The sequence below is a fragment of the Ailuropoda melanoleuca genome, chromosome 10 (assembly GCF_002007445.2).
Source record: "Ailuropoda melanoleuca isolate Jingjing chromosome 10, ASM200744v2, whole genome shotgun sequence".
Taxonomy (NCBI): Eukaryota; Metazoa; Chordata; class Mammalia; order Carnivora; family Ursidae; genus Ailuropoda; species Ailuropoda melanoleuca.
The window spans coordinates 13,401,094-13,424,549 of NC_048227.1; the positions used below are offsets into that span (position 1 = coordinate 13,401,094).

The 23,456-nt window shown below is 44.8% G+C and overlaps 1 protein-coding gene across 2 annotated transcripts in view; it reads left to right on the forward strand.

Annotated features, from left to right (window-relative positions):
- The window catches only part of GALNT17 (polypeptide N-acetylgalactosaminyltransferase 17), a 456,620-nt gene that overhangs the window by 163,848 nt on the left and 269,316 nt on the right, over positions 1-23,456 (forward strand). The window lies entirely within an intron of this gene.

Genomic DNA, 23,456 nt, shown 5'->3' on the forward strand with positions numbered 1-23,456 from the left:
CCCACTCCCATCCCTTGTAGAGATACACCATTCCATCTCCTATGGAGGCATGTGGACGATCTGCTTGCCCGATGATCGGGTGATATGGGGGAGGCAGCGCCCAGCAGCCCCGAGATCCATGTGTGCTTATTAAAGCTGCCGTTGAGATCCTGGCATGCTTTTTATGGCTGGCCTCCTCCTCCCAGATCGTGTCGGTAATTTATGGGCAGTTCCTACTGCTGTTATCTTCAATTTCTCCTTTGGCCTCCTGCTTATAAATCCAGATGTCAGGTTTCTTTGGAATTCATTTTGATTCGCTCAGAAAGTCCCCTTTCCTTGCCACAAATTCTAACCTGTTATATTCCAACAACACCTGCCTTGGGCACTCGGGGCTTGAGACGTCCGTGGACCGACTTCATGGCCTGTCCAGCGGACCGCTGTGCCTTTGGGTATGGAGGTCAGGAACGATGTCCGGGCTGGCCACGGAGATTTGAGAATCATCCCAGTCCAGTGGGTATCTTAGGTCAAGTCCGTGTGTGTATGTGAGTTACAGTGTTATAATTACCCGACTCAAGGTTTCCACCCCCTTGTGCAAAGGCAGCATCTCATTATTGAATCTGTGGCTGGGCTTCTTTATTTTTTTTCCCCTGACTCCTTCTTCCGATGATCGATGTCCTGGTTCTCGTAGGTTGGTTTTCCAGTAGAGCAGAAACACGTCATAGAAGGTCAGGGCTCCTGTGGGCACAGAGGGTCACTGTCCCATAAATACTTGCTGGTCGACCTCATAGGTAGGTACACGCTCTTAGGAGTGTCCCTGAATCACTAACCACAATAATTATTCCCTTTTATTGACTGCCTTTTATGTTTTGTCACTGTGCTGCATGTTTTATTGATCTTGTTTAAATTTAACTACTCTCAGAAGTAGCTGCTCCCACCTCCGTTTTGTAAACGAGGAGAGAGGGCTTAGGAGAGGTTGAGCACCCTGCCTGAGGTCACACAGCCGGTGTGTGCTGGAGCCCGGATTCAAACACCCACTGTGGGTGTGTCTGGGAGGGCTGTGCACTTGCCCGCACTCCGAGTTGCCCCTTCCGGCCCTGCCCTGCTTGTCCCTGCTTGTCCTTCCATGTCTGTGCAATGGAACTTTCTAGCGCCACACTGGCACCGTCAGAAGGAAGCAGAATGTGAGTCTGAAAAACAGGACAGCTTCTTTGGAGAATTTGTGTGTGTGTGTGTGTGTGTGTGTGTGTGTGTGTACTCCCTTCGTTTGCTTCTCTTCGTCCCTTTTACCCCTTCCAACCAAATTCCACCACCAAAGGGACTGTGCTTTGAATTTGATTAACTGTTGTCCATTAAGGCCCCCTTGTATGTAGTGTGATATAGTTGAAACTTTATTTCAGGGATACAGTATTTGTAAAACGCAGAAAAAGTAAAGCGTGCAATAATGGGTTTAGGAAATGTCTTACCATTGAGTTGATTTCACCTAGAGGCGTAACCGAGAGGAAGGAACTCCTTTTGCTAGAGCTGGTCCTCAACACAGTCATGGGAAGTATGCAAATAGCAGAACCCTTCTTTACTATCTGATCAGATCTGTGGGTGAATGTTGATGCCAATTTCATGGATTCCTTAGGTCTGAAGAGCATGTCTACGTCACTTGGAAACCATAATGAGAGAGTTTTTCAAAGAGGTCAAGAGCATGGACTTGGAAATCTGCCTTCCCATCCTAGCTCTGCTTCTTACTAGCTCTGCGACCGTGGGCCAGTTGTTTAGCCTTTCAGGGCCTTGTGTGTAAAATGCTGATGTGTTGGTATTTACTTCAGGGAATTGCTGTGGGGAGTAAATCGATTATTTCCTGGGAGCTTCATAGGCTGATCTACCAGGCACGATCTAAGCCTTTCTTGTGTATTAATGATACCCGATCAGTAAATATTAGCTACAGTTATTTCTTGAAGATCCTTCATCCATACATACCTCTTTTTTTTTAAAGATTTTATTTATTTATTTGACAGAGAGACAGCCAGCGAGAGAGGGAACACAAGCAGGGGGAGTGGGAGAGGAAGAAGCAGGCTCATAGCGGAGGAGCCCGATGTGGGGCTCGATCCCAGGACTCTGGGATCATGCTCTGAGCCGAAGGCAGTTGCTTAACCACAGCCACCCAGGTGCCCCATCCATCCATACCTCTTACACCTTGTGTGGAATGACAGAATCTGTAGGGAAGTAGCTATGTGAAGATTACGGCACAGCTGTGTGTCACTAACATGGAAAACTCAAATCTAGGGTAACAAGTATTCGCTTATCCCCAAGTCGGCACAGAAATCCAGGGGACCCAGCGTGAGACAGACGCCAGGCTGTGATGAGCGCCTGGAAAGGTCAGTTGGGTGTTCAGAGGTTGGTTTCACCAGCAAAAGCTGGTGGGATGAGATCAGCAGTCTCCTGTTTCTGCTTTGCCTTCATCAATAGCGGTCAGACTAAAGGGTTCGTGTACGGTCAGCCCTTGAACAACCTGAGGGTTAGGGGTGCTGACCCTGATGCTGGCGAAAATCTGCCTATAAGTTTTGACTCCCTAAAATCTTTACTACTAATAGCCTACTGTTGACGGGAAGCCAAACCGGTAATATTATGCTCTGTGTATTACACACTGCATTCTTACAGTCTTCTCTAGGTAAGCTAGAGAAAAGCAGGTGTTCTTAGGAAAATCATAAGAAAGAGAAAATACATTTACAACACTGTTCTGTAAAAAAGTCTTCGTGTAGGGGATTCACCCACTTTGAACCCTGCTTGAACCCAGTTCAAACAGTCCCAAGATCAGCCATCATATGTGTTCTTACTTTTTCACAAATCGAAATGGTTTTTTTTTTTTTTTACCACGCATTAAAATAACTTTTCCATGAAAAGGGCTGAATATTCAAAAGCACATTTTAGAGGATTTCTCAAAGTGAGGTCTTTGGAGCTTGCAAAACATGTAGGTTGCTGGGCGCTACAGACGGCCCGGTCTGAAGTCTCGGCCACTTTCTATGAATTAATTCCTTCTCTCGAGAACCTCTGAAATGGTAAGAGAGTTTTGAAAGATGGGCCGTTGTTCAGCGTGGCCTTGTCCCCAGAATGCCTGTGTTCTCAGTGAAGGTTTGATTTTTGAGACTTTCTGTGAAGCTGTTCCAATGTGGAGCGGGACCCAGCCCCTGAGGCTGGCTATTGGCCTGGGGCAGCTGGGGGACAGCAGGGGAGCCCTCATTTTCCAGGCTGGTCTGGGGTCTGCGTGAGCACAAAGAGAACCCTTTGTTGCCTCAGACTCTGCTGCCTTAAAATCCCCAACTGTTAACGGCAAATGGCCCAATTTTCATCATTATTTCCTGCCTGTTATGGAAAGATGAAAATCTTGGAGTAAATGTTCTAGAATGTTCTTTGGGTAAAAGTGTCAGAAGTTGCCAAAGTGGAACGTTAGATCTCTAGGGCCTGCATCCCCGCTTGCCTAAAGGCATGGATTTTCCCTGCACGGTGGTTCTGAGCCTTGAGTGTGCATTGAAATCACCTGGGGAGCTTTTACCACTGGGGTGCGTGTTTTCTCCCCCACAGCGATGGACTCAATCTCTGGGAGTGGGGACCCAAGCATCAGTATTAAATTGTTTAAACAAGCTTCCTAGGTAACCCCAATATCTCATCAGATTGATCTCAGCAGGCCTATCATGTTTCTGGAAGCCTCGTCCTTGCCTTTGACTCGCCAGGGCTGCTGGTTAAAAATGTCCAGTCCTCCGCCCGGTGACAGTTAGGTTGACCAGAATGGGGACTGTAAGTTGACATCTCCACAAGCTGAGTCACCTGAGCTATTTCACCTGAGTGATTCTTATTTTTAAATTTTGAGCATCTTGCCCCCTCCCCCCCATTTTCTGAGGCAGGTGGAAAAGAAAATGAGGATCAGGATGGGGTGGGACTTCCCATGCTGGGGGAGGTTCCTGTCCTTTGCTATCAGTTTATCTTCCCTCCTACCCCTGGTTCGCTCCCGTCCCATGCGCTCCAGGGCATCCATTTATTTAGTAAGTGAAAATGAATAGATACCAACCTCATTTGGGGGAACCTGGGTGGCTCAGTCAGTTAAGTGTCCACCTTCAGCTCAGGTCATGATCCCAGAGTCCTGGGATCGAGCCCCTCCTGGGGCTCTCTGCTCAGTCTGCTTCTCCCTCTCCCTCTTCCCCTCCCTTCTGCTCATTCTCTCTCTCAAATAAATAAACAAAATCTTAAAAAAAAAAAAGCAATCAACCTCATTTTGAATTATCTTCCTTTTCAAATTGCATTACACCCCACGAAATGGTTGACACCCCTCTGGAGTATTGCACACGGGGAGACATAGAGTGAAGAGACGGATACCAAGCTGAGATGCTGTTTGAGCTACCAAGGCTTGCATTGTTAACGTGGCGGTCAAAGACGTAGCTAATGTTTAAGGCAGGATTCCACTTCTAGATGCCAGTCTGGCCACCCAAAAGTTGATGAATGGGCAAAGTCAATCTTTTATTTGAACCTGAAAGGATTCTCATCTAAGTGCATCAGAGCGAGGGGCAGGAGAGATTCCCCTGGGCTTCTGCTCTGGACAGCTTTCTGGACCAGTCCCAGTTTCCCGCATGGGGCACATGACATCAGTGGATAGAAACCCAATGTGAACCATGTCCTTCTCTGCAGATGGACCTGCTTGGTGGCCTGTTTACCACCTCCAGGCTTCTTGAGTGCCAAGTGCATGCCCCCACATGTAGATGCGACTATGGAAAATGGGATTCCGGATTTAGAACCTTACATCAAGCTGGTGTTGGGATTTACAGCTGCTGTTGTTCCTGCTGCTGCAACCCTTTGATACTTTATGTAAGGATTGTAGGCACGCGTGAACTGTAGGGAAATAGCTCACTTCTAGAAATACTCAGAAATTCCCACAATGCCTGTAATTGGGAAATCTTGCAGCCTGCAGCCTCTAGGTTTCTAGGGCATTATCCTGCCTGCCAGTCCTACTGCCCCTCCTGGTAGCTGTGTGCTCTGAGTTAAACTCACACACACACACACACACACACACACACAGAGGCATGAGCGCACGCACACGTGCACGTACCCCTACAAGAAAGCCCAAGCCAGCTTCCACGAGCCTGGTGTAAAGAGCCTGCTGACTTCCACTCTGATTTGTCTAGTGTCTAGTTATGTGAAATACTTTCCCGAAAACATTTGTTTCTCAGCCCTGCATATAATCAATAGAGGCAAACGTCTCTCCGCAATCACAAGGCCTTTTTTATGCGTGGAGTTCTTGGTTGGTTTTGCTCTGTGAGTAGAGTAAACATCCCCCAAAGAGGCAGCAGGGGAGGGCCACAGTGCTATGTAACAAGCTAAGATTTACAGCGCTGGGAGAGCTGGGGGGATAAATAAGGCTTCTGGCGGAATGGGCGAAATGGGCTAAATTCAGGTATTAATGGGAATGCTCTATGCGCTCTGCTGAGGGAGACAGTCTCATCAGTATTACAGATGGAATGTCCTTGGAGTTAATTTAGAAAAAATTCTGATCAGCCAACAGAGCTCTGAGGATGGATGCAGGAAAAAGAAGACGGTGGCATATGGAGAGAACATATTTGTTCTTGGAAAATCAGTAGAAAATGTTTAATGTCATCATATCCTCATTTGCATAAAAATAGTCATAGGCAGCAAAGCGAATGAAAGCAAAAGAAGACGTGTTGCAGCCACTGCTGTTTGAGTTTCATTTCATGATGAATAACTTAAATAATTCAATTGAATAAATAAATATAAAATTGCATCAAGTGGATGTACCGCGAATTATTACTCCTTGAAGATTCCTTTAATGGCACGTGTTGCGATGATGAAGGGACGCGATGTTCCTCTGTGGGCAGCACCTGGCTGTACACTTGACCCCCGATAATAATATCGGGCTCTCCGTAACTCTCAAATGCTATGTGGACACACATGAAATTTCTAGTGGCACGGTTCTGTTCATAACGCGACTTTGAAGACGGTCTCCTCATCATGGTGCACCCAGTCGCACTTTGCGCATGGGTCCGCTTAAACAATATCTGATCATGGGAAGTTTGGTGAGTCTTGGACTGCTCTTTGGTAGATACGGAATTCTTAATGACTACTTGGAACCCTGGTGGCAGAATTAGAGCCATCGTTTTTGTCTTACCAAGTCTGACCGGGAGAACTCTTGTGTAAGTATAAATTGTGGCATGGAGAAAATTGATGGAATTTATCAGTTAATTGATTTCAACAGACATTTTCATGGGCTGTGTAGAGAGCCATGGGAAGGTTCTATGGGAGTTGTAACAGATGTGTAACACACACACACACACACACACACACACTTGAATTCATTCATTCAGCAAATACTCACTGATGAGCTCCCATGTCCCAGGTACTATGTTGGATGCTGAAATTATAATGGGAGACACATAAGAAACTGGGAAAAATAAACACAGGATAATTATAGATTGTGGATTGTGGTAGGTGCTTTGAAGTAAACAAACAGTGCTGAGAGACAGAGTAACTGGAAATGAGGGTGCACTTTAGAGAAAGGTCCACTGAGGAACTAGAAGAGATGAGCACGAGCCAGCATCTTGAACACCTGGTAGAAAGACACTCCTGATGGAAAGAACAGTCCCAAGAAAGGCCGCGAGTCTGGGGTGGTCTTGGCACCACTATTTATGAACGGATGGGAACTACTGGCAAATGGTTGGAGAAGGATGGCGAAGTAGGTAGGAACCAGAGCATGCAGGACTGTGGGCAGTGATAAAGAACTTGGGATTTATTCCAATGTGAATAAAAGGTGACTTACTCGGTTGAATAATGTAGCCCCCCTCCAATGCAAGTCTATCTGGAACCTCTGATGGTGACATCATATGAAGATATGGTCTTTGCAAAAGAAACTAAGTTAAGATGAGGTCATACCAGATTAGGGTGGGCCCTAAATCCAAGGTGACTGGTGTCCTTATAAGAAGAGGGGAGACACAGAGACACAGACACAGAGGGAAGAAGCCTGTGGGAAGACACAGGCAGGGTGTCGAGTGATGATGTATCCACAAGCCAAGGAATGCCAAGGCTTGTCAGCGACCTCCAGAAGCTAAGAAGGCAAGGGTGGATCCCTTTCTAGAGCCTTCAGAGCATGACCCCAACACCTTGATTTCAGACTTCTAGCCTCCAGAACTACGTGATAATAGATTTTTGTTGTTTTAAGCCACCCACTTTGTTATGGACAGCCTAGGACACGAATATTAATAGTAATGGAACCCATTGGAGATCTGATATGGGGAAGTGTCATGATCTGGTCTGTATTTTTAAAACATCATCTGAATGCTTTTGGAGGATGGGCTGTAGAGAGCAAGGTTGAAGCAAGGAGTCCAGTTTGGAGGATAGGTAAGGTTGGAGATAATAGTGATTCCAACTAGGTGAGCACAGGGAGATGAAGAAAAGTTGTGAGAATTACACTGGAGGTAATGAAGGGAGACAACTGACTTTTAGAAGGAACCATATGGGTGGACGGTAATGGCATTTACTGAGGTAAAGAGGACTGAAAACCAAACAGATTTGGGGAGATATTTAAGAATTCTACGTTAGACATGTTAAGTTTGATTTGACTTTTAGTCCTATAATTGGAGATATCAAATAGGTGATTGAACGATTTATGAATCTGGAGCTCAGGTGAGAGGTTGGGGTTGGGGATATACCTCTGGAGGCATCAGCAAAGAGATGCCCATTGAAACAGGTCACTAAGGAGGCCTGGAAAGGAGGCAAGAGCCCAGGATTGAGTGCTAGGTCATTCCAAAACTTAAGAGCATTGGAAGAAGAGAGGAATTCAGCAATTGATGTGAAGAAGGAACGGCAAATAAAGAAAGAAGAAATCCAGGAGAATATAGTGACCTGGAAACCAAAGGAGGAAAGTATTTCCAGAAGGAAAGAGTGGTCACTAGCCATGAGTGGTACTGAGGTGTCAGCAGTATCCAGTGGGTTTGGAACAGGAAGATCATTGATGATCTCCGCAAGCGTATTCAGCCCTGACCGGGATTGGTTAAGGAATGAATGGGAGAGAGGGAATGGGGAGAACAAGTTGACTACTCTTGGTGATTTTTATTATGAATTGGAGAAGAGTCATGGGATTGTATCTGGGCCTTTGGGAATCAAAGGAAGTTATTAATATCATTATGCTTATTTTTAAATTTTCATTATGACATAAATGCATACCTACAGAAAAGTTGCAAGAATAGTATAAAAAAATTCTACATACCCTTTACCCAGATTCCTCAAATGTTAACATTTTGTCATATTTCCATGTGTCCATACGTACCTATTTTTACCTGAACCGTTTGAGAATAAGTTGCAGACACGATGCCCCTTTCCCTCTTCATACTTCAGTCTGCATATCCTAAGAACAAGGGCACTCTCTTACATAATCGCAGAACAGTGTGGATAATGTTACCTGTCTACAGTCCTTATTCACATTTCACCAATGGTCTCAGTAGCATCCTTTTGGAAAAACAAAGTGCTGGGTCATGAATGACGTTCCTTTGTCATGATTTTTTCATTTTGAAATGGTCCTTCAGCGTTTCTTTGTTTTTCGTGACATTGACATTTTCAAAGACCACAGTCCAGTGATTTTGAGAAACATCTCTCAACTTGGACATGCCTGTCTGTTCAGAATTAGATTCAGGTTAGGGGATTGTGCAGGAATGCTACAAAAGGGACGTGTTCATCTCAGTGCATCTGATGAGGACGCACATGGGATCTAGTTTCATTGCTGGTGGCCTTAATGTGATCGCTTGGTTACAGGTGGTGTCTGCCTGGTTGTCCGTTGCCCTTCCTGAGCCCTCCTGTGCAGTGTGGAATTAATAAGAACGAGTGGGCTCCCTTGCCTTGCTTTTGACCTTAATGGAAATGCCTGCCATATAAGATGCTGGTTTTATGACTATGGTATAGTTGTTTGCCTGGTTAAGAGAGTATCTATCAATTCCTCTTTTCTTGAGTTTTTTTATTAGGAGGAGGTGAATTTGTTGAAGGCTTTTCAGTATTTTCAGTACCTATACAGATAATCATAGATTTTCTTCTCCCCATATTGTGTATTATGTTATTAGATTTCCTACTGCTGAATCAAATTTGCATCCCTGGAATAAATTCCACTAGGCCATGGTGTAGTATTTTCTTAACGTGATAGTCACTCATATTTTATTTTGAACTTTTGCATAATATTTGTAATTCTCTTTTTCTCTCTCTCTCCTCTTCTTAAGAGGGTTAGGTATCAATACATATAAAGAGAATTAGGGAGTTTTCTTCCCTTTCCAATGCTCTAGAACAACTTATGGAGAATTATGACTATGTGGTCTTTGAGAGTTTGGAAGAATTCACCTGTGACACCATCTGGTCCTGAGAGTTCTTTATGTGGTAATACCTTGACGCTTTTTTCTATTTCTTCTGAGGGAACAGATCTATTAAAGTCTTCTATCTCTAATGAGGTCAGCCTTGGCAAACTGCCTTTCCCGGGGATATTGTCCATTTCGTTTAGGTTTCAAATTTATTTGCATACATCTGCAAATTATTCTCTCTTAAAAATAACTATTTCAAGAGTTATTTTTCCCTTTGGTTTCTTATTTTATATTTTTGTGCTTTCTCCTTTTTCGATCAAACTAGCTAAAGTTTGTCTTATTTGGTTAATCGCTTTTTAAAAATTAAAATTTTTGATGTATTAATTAGATATTACATTTTTCTATTCTCTAACTCATTCACTTCTGCTTTTATGTTTATTATTTCCTTCCTCGTATTTCCTTGTGGCTTACTCTGTGGTTCTTTTTCTAGCTTTCTGAGCTGGTAATGAAATGCAAGTATTTTTATTGTCACAAGTTTTTAAGGCTTCGGATATTCTTATTGCCTAAAGTTTTCCACTGATTTTATGTGCTGTTATCATTATCATTACTTTTTAGAAGTACTTTAATTTTGGTTTCTACTTACCCCAGACTACAGATTCTTACATTCTACCCTACGTAGACCAGATTAGAATCCCTGGAAGTGGGGCCCAGCAATTTGTATTTCAAGGCAAATGGCAATCTGATATCTGAGATTTAGTAAAACCAAAGCATTTTCAGTGTCTGTCATTATATACCGTTCACGCTAATCTCCCCTGCCTTTTCTGTCTGCTGGATTTAGAATGATGGCTGTTGCCCTGTGGCCATGTTCCCAGGAGCTTGTGAAATGACTTTTCCATCACAAACTACTCTTTCCTTCTAGGTTCCTTGCTTCAGAGACTCCTGCGACCTGGAAATCTCATTTCTTCCTTTTCTGTACACGTTGTGATAATGGAGATCACAACTCATCTGAATTGGTACTCTTGATATCTCGGCGATCAGACGGACTAATTTGTTAAACAAATGAGTTCTTTAGAAGTTTTTAGAAAACAGCGGAGATACCAAATTGCTTAGAGTAGATTTAGCTTTAGTACTGTGTGTATTTTCATTGTATTTGGTTGAGCCGTATGAAATTGCTGATATTTGACCAGACGTGGCAGTCTCCTTGGGGCCGCCTACCGCTCCAGATCTTTGAGACTTGACACCGGGTATGGTCCAGCTGCTGGCTTCCCGTTAGTCCGAATAGTCGGGTAACCCCTCTCCGCTTTTCTTTTTTTTTTTTTTTTTAAAGATTTTTTTTTTTAAATTTATTTTGGCAGAGAGAGACAGCCAGCGAGAGAGGGAACACAAGCAGGGGGAGTGGGAGAGGCAGAAGCAGGCTCCTATCAAAGAAGCCTGATGTGGGACTCGATCCTAGAATGCCGGGATCACGCCCCGAGCTGAAGGCAGACATTTAACGACTGTGCCACCCAGGCGNCCAGCTGCTGGCTTCCCGTTAGTCCGAATAGTCGGGTAACCCCTCTCCGCTTTTCTTTTTTTTTTTTTTTTTAAAGATTTTTTTTTTTAAATTTATTTTGGCAGAGAGAGACAGCCAGCGAGAGAGGGAACACAAGCAGGGGGAGTGGGAGAGGCAGAAGCAGGCTCCTATCAAAGAAGCCTGATGTGGGACTCGATCCTAGAATGCCGGGATCACGCCCCGAGCTGAAGGCAGACATTTAACGACTGTGCCACCCAGGCACCCCTCTCTCCGCTTTTCTCTTTATCGTGGGTGACTTACATACATAGATAACTTCTCAGATTATTTAGAGTTCTTTTCATGCAACCAAGGGCTTGATGAATGATTTCACACTCGACGGGAAGACCTGGAATCGGCCCAGGATCAGATTATCATTTTTCAAAAAATCGTCTGGCATTTTAGTTGTGATTTGGGGGCCAGCAAGCTCGATGGGTGAGACTCTCCTGGCAAGCCTCCGCGCTTGAGGCCCCCCACCACCCCCGCTACCCCTGTGCTCCATTATGTAAGATGGCCTTGAGGTTCCTTTCCGCGTGCCTTCTCACTCTTACTCTTGGGAAGACTCTGATTCATTTCAACAAATAGCGATCGCATGTTTACCATGTGGCAGACGCAGAGCTAAGAGCTTGAGGAATGTGTACACGGACGAGATGTGCTCCCTGACTGCAAGGAGCTTTTCATCTGCTTGGAGAAGGGGGTGCATGTGGCTGTGACATTGACTTCCCGTTGAGCTTTACCCGGGTTGCATAGACTGAATGCCTTCTGCCTCAGGTTGCAAATCCTGGTGAGTGCTGCACAGTGTACGCTATAAATAGCATTGCATCTTGACTGCAGATGAACTCAGAGAGAGCGCGTGGGCAGAGAGGGGCATAAAAGGTGGAGCACAATTTGTCTGGGCCTTTGTTTTATGGGAGTGAACTGCTGGGTCCCGGTGTTCTTCGTGTCTGCAAGAGGCAGCCTGTGCGACTTTTGTCTCTGCGGCTAAAGGACTTCCGGTGAGTGCGTCTGTGTGCAAACTTGTATTCTGCCCGTGAGCACGTGTATTCATGCTTAAGGGATGTCAGGGCTACGTTTCCCCCAACATATTACACCAAATGTACTTAACAGCAATTAGAATGTTTGCCGCCTGCTGTGTGCAAATCTCCCCAGAAAACAAAACTCTCCTAAATGGCAGTATAAGTAATTCTGAAGATTAAAGCCAATGATTTGCAGAGTGCTTGGTGTGTTTGCTTCCTGCAAATATCAAGATTAACAAAGAAATTCAGTGATCGCATTTTGCCTCCTCGAAGCTTGCGTGTGGGCCTCGGGGAGTACATCACATGTGGCGCTACGATTCAGATGAAGACTTGCTATTGCTTTCTTTTATGGCCAAGATGCTGATTTAGTGGCATTTCTCTTGGCAAAAGAGTCTCAAGAAAACAAATCTGTCTATGTATGTTTTTACAGGAAACGCTGAACCCAGCCCTTCCCCGGTAACCACCTTCTTGATGGGTGTGAAGCAAGCATGACCCATTTACAGGTCTGGAAAGGGCAACTCAGGTCTCAACTCAAGACCCTCCCCGCTCCCCTGGTTGTGTGATGCTGGATGGATCTCAGCCACTCTGGTCAACTGTGCAAACAGGGTCTTTGCTCCAGCTGTGAAAAAGGCCTTGAGCAAGTTGATCTTCAAATCCCCCTTCCATTTCTCATGTGTGAATTTACTCAAGAACCAGTAATTTTGGACTGTGGATGATGTGCCGTGGACTGTGCCAGGCGCTGGGAAACACAGTTGCAATTGTGAGGCGACATCTTTGCTCTCAGAGCAGAGACATCTTCTCTAAACATACATAGTGACCAACAACCAATGCTGGCTGCCATTTTAGGCGGTTTCCTGGGACAGCACTAGCTCCCCCTTCCCTTTTCACCCAGACCTTCCTGCCCCCCCCACCCATCTCCCCAGCTTGGAATTATCTGACTTCAAACTTTCCTCTCTCTGTCCCCCTCCCAGGTCCTTCCTGTTTCTCACTCTGTACCCGGAGCAGTTAGGTAACTTGCCTGCAGCTAGTAAGTGGCAGACCCAGGATTCAAAGTCAGTTCTGCTCTAAATTTTTAGGGTGCCAAGTGTGATCCATGGACCCCTGGCCTCCTCATCAGCTGGGAGCTTGTTAGAGATACGTGATCCTGGGAACGCCTGGGTGGCTCAGTTGGTTAAGCCTCTGCCTTCGGCTCAGGTCATGATCCCAGGGTCCTGGAATCGAGTCCTGCATCGGGCTCCTTGCTCAGTGGGGAGTCAGCTTCTCCCTCTGCCTGCCACTCCCCTTCCTTGTGCTCTCTCTTGATCCCTCTCTCTGACAAATAAATAAATAAAATCTTAAAAACTAAAAAGAAATGCATGATCCCTGACCTCACTCCAAACCTGCTGAATCACAGTCTGCTCTTTAGCAGGATTCTCTGATGGTTCACATAGATGGTCAAGTCAAAGAAGCCTGGTCTTGGACCAGCATGTATGACCCAGACTCCCAGTAAGTTTCATTCTCACCTTCTGAAGCACCCCTGAGACATGCTGGATGAGTCCCCACTGCCAGGTGACGTGGATGGTGGTCTTTAAAGGCCTCCACTCACCCATCTCCCGTGTTTCTCCACTGGCCAGACCGACCGAGCAGATATGCCGGGGGTCAGAGAAGCTGTCCTGCCCCAGTCTTACCCAAGCCTGAGGACTTTGCTACATCTGGCATCATTAAAAGCAGCAGAGGCTTCTGGGGAGGGCAGCAGAAACAACCGTATGGGCGGTAGCTTTCAGCCAAGATAAGGAACTGCGGTAATTGGGTTTCCAAAGTTGTCGAATAATTGTGCACAACTAATATGGAGGCAAAGTGCACTGAATCCTGGACAGATGAGTAAGGATTCAGCACTTTGCTTCCACTGCCGTACATTTTTGTACCCAGCCTGCTTCTCTGCACGCCAACGAGCCCCCTGTCTGTCTAGCACGAGCCAGGACTGAAAGGGTCCACAGGCTACCCAGGGGGGTACACAAGGCCCTTCTGAAGCTCCAGGATGTGCGGCAGGAAATGTCTGCTAAACATCACTGGGCATCAGCCCAAGAAGTCTCGGCTGCAGATGCCCTTCGATGTCTTTCTTGACATATGTGCAAATTTCCCTTGCAGACGCTCAGGGGCTGCTTGGGGCTGGCTTTGTCTCCAGAAACCCTGTGATGTTCTACCCTAAGCAAGCCCCATCTTTGCCACTGTGTTGCGTCTTCTGTCATTCCCTGCTGTCCCTGACATCCACCCGGACATGGAGACCGTGCACGCAGGGACAAGTTACAGAATTCTCGTGTACCGGGAGCAGTAGACAGGTCAGGAGAATCTTTGGAGCCAGCCTCCTGCTTCAGGGAGGCTCCCGATTCATCAGGACAGAGGAGGCAGCCTAGGGACACTTTCACGGAGGCTGGGGTCTGCCTCACGCCTGACCTTTGAAGCCAGACCCATTCTCACATCCTGGCTGGCCCAGATATGGAGCTCAGTGTTGTGGAAACAGGATGCTAACTCCTGGTCCGAATTGATTCCTAACTCCTTGAACACAGATGTGGTGGTCCGCCTTCCTCCATTCCTGGCATTTTAGACCTTGGTGTTCCTGTGCTGTTTTCCTTTGCAGACTCGTCGTGTCTTGATGAAGCCTATGGCTCCAACCCTCATCCTCAAGGGACTTGGTGCCCTCCACTGTTATCCCACCCTGGCCCATCCCAGCCCCTCTTCTGTGAGGTGTTTGTGCGGGGGAGGAATTCCCAATTTAACATCATTTTGCCAAATAACAGCATTCCTATAAATATTCATTTGGACCAGCGTGAAAAGTAGATTTTATGGAGTATTGCAGATATTTTGCTACATACTTTTTTTTTTTTTTTATTAGAACCCATTCGCAATTACTCATGAAGGCAATTTTTAAACACAGACACACAGAGACCCAGAGTCGGGGAGTAAATGTCTCAGGACGAGAAGAGTTAGATGTGCCAGGACACTCATTTTGAAAAAGTCATTACTTTGCCTGCTAGACCTTAACACGCCTCTCGCCTGCAGTCAGGCCCGCTGCGGAGTAGGGAACAAGATTCTTTAAGGATGTAGGAGCACAGGACCAGAGGGACTCATTTGCTGGGGCTGAATGCCAAGTGAAGATTCCTCTTTTTAAACCTAGTTCTCTGCTCTTTCCTTTTCCTCCACTGCCGGGCTTCTGGGAGGAAGTTTTAATTCACTCCATCTCTTCCTTCCTCCACTAGTCATTGTACAAAGCGCTATGTTGAAATTTACAGATGTTTCCTATGATTTTCTACCTGCCACGTCCAATAGATTTTTTTCAAGTCTTTTTCTAATTTAAAGAGAGTATACAAATAATAGTTGAATGCATTAGTTATGAATTACATAGATGTATATAAAGCAAAATAAATAAGTAAATAAAAATTCCTTTTGAAGCCCCAGACCCAGACGTCACTCTTCTCAACAAAGGTCACCACTCTTGGCATCTTGGGTCTGTCCGACATTCGCTTATGCCTGGATGTGCTGGGCATGTACCTTTTTAATTTTGTAGGGTGCTGCTAACTTGTTCTTGAAAGGATTTTGCCTGTTAATACTTCAGCCAGCAGTATACAAGGGTTTTGTCTTTCCTCACATTTAATGGGACTGTATAAGATCTGTCTTCAATCTGTTTTGCCAACCCAAAGGATAAAAAAAATACTTTATTCTAGCTCTTGGATGCATTTCTTCGATTACTATAGAGATGGGTCATCTTTTCATGTATTTATTGGATATNTGTATAAGATCTGTCTTCAATCTGTTTTGCCAACCCAAAGGATAAAAAAAATACTTTATTCTAGCTCTTGGACGCATTTCTTCGATTACTATAGAGATGGGTCATCTTTTCATGTATTTATTGGATATTTTGTTTCTTTGGATTTCCGAGAGAGATGTGTTAATATCTCTCAGTGTGATCGTGAATTTGTCTTTACTTCTTGGATTTTCAATACATTTTGCTTTGTGTGCTTTCAAACTATGCTGTCTGGTGCGTACATTCATGACTATTTAATTGTCCTAAATCATCCCTTTTATCAATAAAAAATATTCCTCTGACCCCAGATCCCTTCATGTTTCTTGCAGAATCACTCGACTTATCTTCTCATTGATTTCCTGCTTCTCTTGCCCCACCTTTTCAAAACTCCTTCCTCACTGCTTTGGAGTATCTTTCTAAAACATGGGTTCAGTTCTACTGGGTGTTAGCGTAGGATGAGTTGGTGAAAAGTAAGGGGCCAAAAAGAGTATTAGTGGAAACCCTAAATTCCAATCCCCAGCCAGGGATTTCTCTTTGTATGTGGGGGCTAGGGGATGTTTCCTGCTTGGCTGCCATTGTGATGTGTGGTCTACTGGCCTTGGGTGTAGGCAGAGCTGTCCTTCTATTGGACTTGTGTTTTGTTTTTTTTTTTTTTAAGATTGATTTATTCATTTTAGAGAGAGGAGGAGCAGAGGGAAACAGAGATAGAGAGAATACCTAGGAGACTCCCCACTGAGCACAGAGCCCGACGTGGGGCTCGATCCCAGGACCCTGAGATCATGACCTGAGCCAAAATCAAGAATCAAGACCCTTAACCTACTGAGCCACCCAGGCGCCCCCTTTGGACATGTTTATTGGTGATTTCTGGATGGGCACCTCTGAGCTAGCTGGTAAGGGGTGGAGCCAGGTTAGGATGAGGTCCCCAAATGCCTGAGGCCCCCCGGGAAATTGAGAAATCGGATCTGGGAAGTTGCTGTCTTCTTTGCCTGGTCTCACCAGCCATTGATGAATCCACAGCCCCTTCTGAGTTTAGTTTCAGAGGTCAGCCGTTCCATCTGGGGCTTTGCCTGTAAGATAAAATGCCTTGTTCATAGTTTTGATGACTTGAACTGAAAAACATCATTTCCTGCCAATAACATGGTGAGCGGTAAGTTTATGGAAGTGATCAAGGAAGTAATTTTTGTTGTGGTCTTTATTCAGGATAGAGTAGAGGGGTCCTGCCAAAGATCCACCTGGAGAACTAGTGGGTAGGCCAGAGCTTTGGGACCTAGGAGAGGAATGGGAGTATCTGAGCCAAGGGTGCGTACCTTTGGAACATGTCTCTGTAGAGTCCAGCTTCCCCAGGCCATGTGAGGAACAGGTGAACTGCCACGGCAAGGAGCTGGGGTTGTGATCTGGGCAGTGTGAAATGAGTGAGCTCCCTGGACTGGAAACTTGTACACGCACATCCTTTTTGAGAGCTTGGAACTCAGCCTCTGAGGTCACATCTTGGCCTGACTTGAAGGGATGCTGTTCTTTGATTTAGACACCTGCCATGTGTTGTCATGCCACTTCCCTGCTCAGTAATCCTTGACCTCATGGCTTTGCACTGCTGGAGGACTGAGTCTCAATTTTATCAACTGCCTTCAGAGCACCTGGTCGACCACTGGTTTCTTTTCCTCATCCCGGACACGCCCTGAAATGCCAATTTCTGTTATGGGGGGTGCACTATGTGTTTTCTCTCCTCTGTGTTTGCATATGCTGTTCATTTTGTTTTGCTCCAAGAATTTTTCCCTTCTTCCCCTCTCTTCCTTCACAGGTCCTCACCTGGAAATTATGCTTTATGGCCCAGAGCAAATTTTATCTCCTCTGGGAAACCTTCCCTGGGCAGGCCCCCTGAGAGGCAGAAATCCCAGACCATCCTGAACAAACTTCCCTTGTGACATTTATTATTCCATAATCATAGTTACGATTTACCTATCTTTTTCTCTTTCCAGGGTAATGGTGAGGTTTTTTAAAAATTTCTGTATCTTCAGCACTTTGCTGGTCCATAATGTGTGCAAATGTCACCATTAAGCTATTGTTTCCAGGTGATATAGATACATTTGTCCCAGGGTATGTTAAATATAAAAGAACAGGGTTTTTTTTTAATTTTATTTTTTATTTTTTTAAGTAGGCTCTGTGCCCAGCGTGGGGCCAAACACAGGGCCTAAATTCATGACCCTGAGAATAAGCTGAGGTCACGAGTTGGACGCTAAACTGACTGAGCCATCCAGACTCCCCAAGAACAGGTTTTTTAGAGGGATATAAGATCCATGTTTAAAACTAAGGGATAGGCACTGTCTTCCATCCATCATAAAATATTTGGAATTACATAAAGTCACCATCCTCAGCCAGGAGAGCTTCTTCTATAGTGATCTGATGTGGCATCTTCAAACAGGTACCCTGGGAGGGGACTCAGTCTTCCTGTGATTCTAGGGTTTTCATTAAATCCTTAGGATTCCAGAACTGTACATTCCCCATAACCTCTTTATGCCACAAGTGACTAGAATGTCTCTTCTCTATGTTACTTATTAATGTATTTTACAAATATTTATTGAGCATTTGGGATGAACCCTGCCTGAGTGCTGGAGATGTATCAGCCAAAGAGATGTGGTCCCTGACCTCATGAAACTTACTGGCCAGTGATGGGAAGGGTACCTGCTGGGGCCATCAGCTGCATGGACAGTTTTTATTATTACTGCCGTGCCTCATGTGTCTGCTACCATTTCTATACCTCCCTCTCCAGCTGAAGATATGAGAGATCGAGTCTGGAAGTCTCCAAGTTAGTGTGAGATCTTACCTGTGGGATTTTAGAAAGGAAGGCATTACCTGGAGGGAGGTTGAAAAGAATGAAAATTGCATGTAATTAACATGTCTGAGGGATGGTACAAGTGACTGGGAACATTCTACAGGACATTGAGAAACCAGTAGGAATGGCATTTAAAGAGGATTGAAGTTTGCTTTCATGCCGTTCTACTCAAGAGCAGAAGCATATCCTAGCGCGGAAGTCACTAGGCCATTTCATCAGTGGTTATTAATGGGTAGACTAGATGCCTGGCGGGCTCAGTGGGATGGTTCAGTTTCTTTGTAAGAGGCCCAGGCTTGGGATCACATCTCATGCAGCATTTAGTACCATTGTAAATGGGCAGTTCCCATAACCTTAAGAAATTGGCATAGAGCTGGAGCTAACTCCATAATTTAAACAAAATTACAGTTATTTTATGTTTAAGTTTCTCATGCCCTTTCTTTTTTTTTTTTTAAAGATTTTATTTATTTATTCGACAGAGATAGAGACAGCCAGCGAGAGAGGGAACACAAGCAGCGGGAGTGGGAGAGGAAGAAGCAGGCTCATAGCAGAAGAGCCCGATGTGGGGTTCGATCCCAGAACGCCGGGATCACGCCCTGAGCCGAAGGCAGACGCCCAACCGCTGTGCCACCCAGGTGCCCCTCTCATGCCCTTTCAAAGCAGCATGTTCACTCACAGGAAGGTCTGCAGTTGCGGTGATTGGTTTTATGTTTATTATACCTTTAGAATGGAAACCCTTTATTATATAAGGCCATCTTGGAACAGCTCCTAGGTAGCGAAAAAAGGTGGAGGTCTATTTCAGTGGTAGGTATGCTTGCTCGGTAGAATGGATAACCTGTGCGATCAGGTCTTAACTTTTCCCTCATCTGCGTTAGAAACGGTAGAGTAGTGGTGATTTGGTCTTGAGTCAGAATTCTCTCTGATTGTGGCGTCAGGGGACGACATGGGGTGTTTCTTATTCATGCCGACTGATGTAACACCCCTATGAAAATCTGAGAGCTTGTAGTCAGGCATTGCGGTTCCCTTTAATTTTGCAATATGGTTCTGTCATTCATGTATTAGTCGAAACTGATGTGTTTTTCTGTTATATTTGCTCACTATAAAAAATAAGAACAGAAAAGGTACAAAGAAGCAAGAAAAAGTTATTTATAATTCCACCACATTGAGGCAAAATGACATCTCATTATTGTTTGAATCTTTTTTATTACTAGTGATGGTCCACTTATTTTCATGTTTGTTATTTGTTTCTTTTGTTCTCTGAATTGTGTTCACGTTTTTTGTTTTTTATCTGTTCTTTGGGTTCTCGTTATCTTTTCTCCTTGTAATTGCTCTAAGGTTTTTTGTTTTTGTTTTTGTTTTTTTTTTTGCAGTTTGCTGTTTTAATTTTATTGTTTTACTGATCGGAGGTTTACAATATGATCAAACTATTGAAGATTCTTCAATATCCAGAGTTTGTATGAATATTCCCATACATTTTTATGTGGCTTTCCTTATATTCTGAGTTCTACATTCAACCATTTTGTCTATCTAAAATTTACTTTTAGGGGCGCTTGGCTGGCATGCGGCTGTTGATTTGGGGGTTGTAAGTTCGAGCCCCACGTTGGATGGAGAGATTACTTAAATAAGTAACTAAACTTGAAAAAAAATAAAATAAAATTGAGTATGTAGGGGAGACTCTTACTGTTTCACCCAATAAAGCGGTCCCAACACCATTTATTGAGTGATTCTTGCCTTATTGGTTTGTGGAACCTTCTTGGCATAAATTCCACAAGATCAAATCTGTTTCTAGAATCTTCTGTTCCACGCGTCTGTCATCTCTTTCTTGATTAGATGATGGTCACTTCATGTTGGATTTTAACATAATGTACGTCTTTGGGTTTCCTTAATGTCCTTTCCCCCTCAACAGATTTGTTATTTATTCCTCCCTGTTTATTCTTTCTGGTCAATGTGGGAAATATTTGGCAAGTGCTAAAATTCTTTCTGTAGAAATCCTTGAAAAAGGAACATTTATAGTATTTTTAACTTATGAAAGTAATGCATGTTTGATATAGAACACTGGAAACTACAGTTAAATATAAAGAGTGAGCATGTTAAAAAAGAGAATTCCACCAAGTAAATTGGAATATCTAACTGGCTTTATTAAGCAATTTGTGAATCGGGCAGCATCTCATCTAGCAAATGGGGGAGGGTCCTCCAGGGGACTTGTGCAAAATGGAAGGTTTTTATAGGAGGGAGGGTGGGGTGAGAAGATTAGCAAAAGGTACAGGTCACCTTCCCTGAGGGGGGAGGGCTGGGGATCTTATTAGGTGGATTGCCTCATTTTACTCTGGGGGCTGGAGAAGGGCTCCTGTGACACATGACTTCATCAGTCCCAACCAGAAAATTCCTGACTGACAAGTCAAGACAACATTTCTGGGGGAGGCTGAAACTGCTGTGAGATTAAGGTAGTAAGCCCCAGTTTGGTGACCTGGCCCAGCACAAGTGACTGCTTGGTCATGCCTGTGGCTTTGTTGAACAAACAGAAGCCATCCCAAATCCCTCCACGCAGACCCTCCTTGGGAAATCACTTCTTTTTTCATAGGCTAAGACGAGAGGCTTTGGAGTCAGGTAGATCTGACTGGGTTTCAAGTCTGGCTCTGCGTTCATACCACTTGCTTGCCGTTGGGCTGGTGGCTCTGAGCCTCAGGTTTCTCATCAGTACGATGGGTGCACCAGCATTACGGACTCACTGTGAAAAGTAGCGAGATGACGTAGACACTGTATGGTTGTTGGCACAGCGAGTGGACTGCAAAGGCTGGGCTCACACATGCATGTGTGTGTTTTGTGTGTGTGGGGGAGGCTGTCACCTTTTTACTGCTCATCTTTCATCCCCATCTGGGACCTGAGGGCTAGCCTCGGCTTCTCAGGTGATGGCCGAGGGCACAAGAAGCCTCCAGGCTCGTATGTGGAGCGGGCAGGATCCTTCCGCCTCGTTCTGATTGTCAAAGCAAACCATGTGGCTGTGCCCCGAGCCCACATTGTGGGGAAATAGACTTTGCCTCCTTCGTGAGAAAAACCTGGAAGTCACGTGGCAAAGGGGCTGCATACACTGAGGGGTGAAGGATTGATGCGTTTTGCCACACGGTACAGTCTGCTAACAGCTCCGGCAGGTCAGGGTGGGGGGAGGTGTTTGCAGATTGAGTGAGATAGGCAGGGCCAGGTTACAGGGGGGCGGAAGGGCTGGTGTGTCAGATTTGACTGGGACTGGGGAGGGCCTGCCCTCGGGGAAGACTTTCTGGGTGGAGGACGAGAGTACCAAGGACAGAGGGATGGCCCAGATGCGGGAATGCACAGAAGTGTTTTCAGGGTCAGCGTCCCCGGGCTTGCAGGCCAGTTCGGCCAGAGCATTGAAAGGAAAAGCAGCAGGTTTGATATTATGTTTCTCATTGCTGGGCTGAAGTTCTAGACGATGACCTTTAGCCCCAGATTGGAGCTCTGTGAGGGGCTGAGGGCGGGGGAGTGATGGTTTGGCTGAGAGCAGAGCGCTTTAGATCCTTCCATCTCTCTGAGGAATCTGATTGAGCGCAGTTTGGATCTTCTGGTCTTTGGAGCAGGACTACGTATTATTTCCAGTTTGCATCATTTCCTCGTGTATTTTGGCCCTCAAGAAAGCAATCGGGGCGTCTCCCTTCACGGCCCTCCCCTTCGGAAGGTTATGGGATAAATACNTTTTTTTTTGCAGTTTGCTGTTTTAATTTTATTGTTTTACTGATCGGAGGTTTACAATATGATCAAACTATTGAAGATTCTTCAATATCCAGAGTTTGTATGAATATTCCCATACATTTTTATGTGGCTTTCCTTATATTCTGAGTTCTACATTCAACCATTTTGTCTATCTAAAATTTACTTTTAGGGGCGCTTGGCTGGCATGCGGCTGTTGATTTGGGGGTTGTAAGTTCGAGCCCCACGTTGGATGGAGAGATTACTTAAATAAGTAACTAAACTTGAAAAAAAATAAAATAAAATTGAGTATGTAGGGGAGACTCTTACTGTTTCACCCAATAAAGCGGTCCCAACACCATTTATTGAGTGATTCTTGCCTTATTGGTTTGTGGAACCTTCTTGGCATAAATTCCACAAGATCAAATCTGTTTCTAGAATCTTCTGTTCCACGCGTCTGTCATCTCTTTCTTGATTAGATGATGGTCACTTCATGTTGGATTTTAACATAATGTACGTCTTTGGGTTTCCTTAATGTCCTTTCCCCCTCAACAGATTTGTTATTTATTCCTCCCTGTTTATTCTTTCTGGTCAATGTGGGAAATATTTGGCAAGTGCTAAAATTCTTTCTGTAGAAATCCTTGAAAAAGGAACATTTATAGTATTTTTAACTTATGAAAGTAATGCATGTTTGATATAGAACACTGGAAACTACAGTTAAATATAAAGAGTGAGCATGTTAAAAAAGAGAATTCCACCAAGTAAATTGGAATATCTAACTGGCTTTATTAAGCAATTTGTGAATCGGGCAGCATCTCATCTAGCAAATGGGGGAGGGTCCTCCAGGGGACTTGTGCAAAATGGAAGGTTTTTATAGGAGGGAGGGTGGGGTGAGAAGATTAGCAAAAGGTACAGGTCACCTTCCCTGAGGGGGGAGGGCTGGGGATCTTATTAGGTGGATTGCCTCATTTTACTCTGGGGGCTGGAGAAGGGCTCCTGTGACACATGACTTCATCAGTCCCAACCAGAAAATTCCTGACTGACAAGTCAAGACAACATTTCTGGGGGAGGCTGAAACTGCTGTGAGATTAAGGTAGTAAGCCCCAGTTTGGTGACCTGGCCCAGCACAAGTGACTGCTTGGTCATGCCTGTGGCTTTGTTGAACAAACAGAAGCCATCCCAAATCCCTCCACGCAGACCCTCCTTGGGAAATCACTTCTTTTTTCATAGGCTAAGACGAGAGGCTTTGGAGTCAGGTAGATCTGACTGGGTTTCA